This window comes from Carcharhinus amblyrhynchos, chromosome 26 (genome assembly GCF_965287045.1).
Source record: "Carcharhinus amblyrhynchos chromosome 26, sCarAmb.v2.hapA, whole genome shotgun sequence".
In the NCBI taxonomy this organism is placed as follows: domain Eukaryota; kingdom Metazoa; phylum Chordata; class Chondrichthyes; order Carcharhiniformes; family Carcharhinidae; genus Carcharhinus; species Carcharhinus amblyrhynchos.
In genome coordinates, this window is record NC_137349.1 from 25559614 (window position 1) to 25562870 (window position 3257).

The following is a 3257-nucleotide window of genomic DNA, read 5'->3' on the forward strand; positions in this document are numbered from 1 at the left end:
GGGAGTGTCAAGAAAGCTCTCACCTGCGGAAACAGACTGAAAAGCTGCTCTCTCTTTCTCTCTCTCTCTCTTTCGGGACAGGTGCATGAACTAGTTCAGAAAAAAAACTTCACTGGAAATCTACCAGCGAGTTCGTGTACTAATTACAACATCTTCTACATCTGACCGCATTCGCAAAACCAACTAATCCAAATTGGCTGCAATGTTTAACAATCTATGCCTCAGGGACAAGCAAAAGATAATTAACCCTATATTTCTTTACTTTTGTATTGGGCTTTAGCTTATCTCTGCAATCTGTGCGTGTGAAATTGAGTTTTTATTACTTTTTCCCTTGGGTTTAGTGGTTAACAAATTTGCTCTTTCTTTAATTCAAGAATGCCTTGCTGATTGGATCCTTACTGATCATCACATAAAGAATTAAATGCCTTCTGATTTGGAAAAAACTTATATCCTCGTGAAGAAGAAACTTAAACCAACCGAGGAGGTTAAACAGAGGTGAGACAGCTCACTTCTTCATCAGGTCATAGCAAAGTATGGTAACACTTAAGCAATGGTGAATTATTAAGGAATAATTTCATAGTTCTCAATGAATCTGGGTCCCTGCAAGAATTAAAAATTCAATAGGAAAAGAGATCCATCTGTAGCAAACTGAAGAGAATAAGGATAGCAAAAGTTGCAAAGATGAGGCTTATCTTATCGCCAAGAATGGTAATAAGCCTAAATATTAGATACCAACAAAGATGAAGAAGGAGAAAATAGAATATGAATAAACTAACCAGAAATATTAAAATGATTGCAAGAACTGCTACACGTATATATAAAGGAAATGAGTAGCAAAAGTAAATATAGATCCCTTAGAGGCTGGGATGGGAGGAATTATTACCTGCAATCACGCTATCACAGAACTGTCATGCTGCAGAGGGAGGCTTTTTGGCCTATCAGGCGCCATTTTTCCCAAAACTTTCTAAACACCCAACATGGCAGAAAAACAAGATGTTTTCATCCCACCTACTGTGGATCTGAAGAAGAGGCAACAGGCAGCAAGGTGCCTGGTGTAACAGTTGTAGACGTAAACCAGCAGGAGTTCGTCAATGCTCTGGGTACTTTTCTCAAGTAGTCTGGCAAACTAAAGGTTCCTGATTGGTAAAGCTGGGAAAACACAAAGGACTGGCATCTTACAATGAGAACTGGTTCTATACCTGAGCTGCCTCCACAGTTCACCACCTGTACTTGCGGGGTGGTGTTGGAGTCGACACCATGACCAAGATTTACGGCAGACTCCTGCAGAATGGTGTGAAGCCCAATCACTTCCAGTCGTGGCTCCAAGTCGGTGGCCGGGAAGGTGCTGTGGGCTCTCGATGGACTGAAGATGGTGAGGATGAGGGGTTACTTTGTAGGGGTTTATAAAATATTGAGGGGCATATATAAGGTGAATAGCCAAGGCTTCCCCCCACCTCCCCAACTCTGGAGAGAAGAGTCCAAAGTCAGAGGGGCTAGGTTTAAGGTGAGAGGAGAAGGGTTTAAAAGTGAACTGAGGGGCAACTTTTTCACACGGAGTGTGGTGCGTACATGGAAGTGGTAGAATTGAGTATGGTTACAACATTTAAAAGACATTTGGACAGGGAGATGGATAGGAAAGGTTTAGAGGGATGTGGGCCAAACACAGGCAAATGGGATTAGTTTAGTTTAGGAAATCTGGTTGATAATGGATGAGTTGGGTCGAAGAGGCTGTTTTGGTGCTGGATAACTCAATGGCTCCTGACTCTATGAAACGGATCCCAACATGGCCGCAGGCTGACTGCACAAGGGCACAAAAACCTGTAGCAAATTGCTGGTCAGGTTGTAGCAGCAAGCAAGAAACATTGAATGTGTGCATCATCATATTCTAGAGAATAATAAAAGTTTTTAGCTCTAAAAAAGATCAGGTCAGAAGCTTGGAATCCTGCAGTGAGCAGGTCACCCTCTGACTCCCTAAAGCCTGTCCACCATTTACAAGGCATAAGTCAGGAGCGTGATGAAATATTCTTCCCTTGCCCGTGTGAATGCAGCTCCAACAACACTCAAGAAGTGTCCTGATGGTGTCCTGACACCATCCAGGACAAAGCAGCCCACTGATTACCATCCCTTCCTCAAATGTCCACATACTCCATCACTGATGCACAGTAGCAGCAGTGTGTACCATCTACAAGGTGCACTGCAGGAACTCACCAAGGCTCTTTAGACAAGTTATTCACTTTTATGAGAAAAATAGTTAAAGAGAAACATTTTTAAATGGTGACAAGCTATAAAGTTTTGGTTTACAGAGGAACTTGGGTGCTCTTGTACAAGAAACGTCAAAGTTAGTATGCAAGAGCAGGCACTTAGGAAGGCAAATGGTACGTTGCCCTTTATTGCCAGGGTTTGGAGTAAGGCAGGGGTTTGCAAACTGGGTTTGTGGAACCTAGGGGGTTCGGCAGGAGCCTCAGACGTATCAATTCAATTTGACTTTCATGCTTTTCCAGAATCCAATCTTTGACTGAGGGAGCTGGAAACAGCACAAAACATAAATTGTATTGATCAGGGTGAGTACTGACAATAGGACTTGTGAGGAGGGAAGAGTGGGTCTTTTGAGGGATGGAAAGTAGGGCCTGTGAGGGGGACAGAGTGGAGCCTGTGAGGGAGGGGAGAATGGGGCTTTCGAGGGGGAAAGAGTGGGGCTTGTGGGGGGGAAGTGGGGCCTGTGAGGGGGAGAGAGAGTGGAGTCTGTGAGTGGGGGGTGGGGGGGGTGGAAGAGTGAGGTCTGTGGCAGGGGGGAAGAGTGGGGTCTGTGAGGAGGAGAGAGTGGTGCCTGTGAGGAGGGGAGAGTGGAGCCTTTGAGAAAGGGATGCATGGGATCTGTGAGGGAGCTAGAATAGGGGCAAGGTGGGGGGAGCACAAAATCTGAGATGAGGTGGGTGGAGAGACAGAGCAGCCTGTGAGGGAGCAGAGAGGGGGATCTGAGGGGGGAGAAAGTGGGGCCAATGGCAGAATGGGGAAGAGGGCAAGGTGGGCTGAGATGAGTGTCTGAGTGCCATGAGTATGTGTGTATGTACATGTGAGAGAGACGAATGTTTGTGTGAAAATCCAGCATTCCAGCAACACTCTTCCTATTTGAGCCAAAGAAGCAGCACCAATCCTCCCATTAAAATTGACAACTAAAAAGACCCAAGTACATTGTTTAACAAGAGAACTTTATTTATAGAAAACATATACAAGAATTAGAAAATACTTCCATAAAT

The 3257-nt window shown here is 44.7% G+C and overlaps 1 pseudogene; it reads left to right on the top strand.

The window, feature by feature from the left end:
• Positions 1-421: 421 nt before the first annotated feature.
• LOC145358912 (small ribosomal subunit protein eS19 pseudogene) lies at positions 422-1866 on the top strand (annotated as a pseudogene).
• Positions 1867-3257: the final 1391 nt, after the last annotated feature.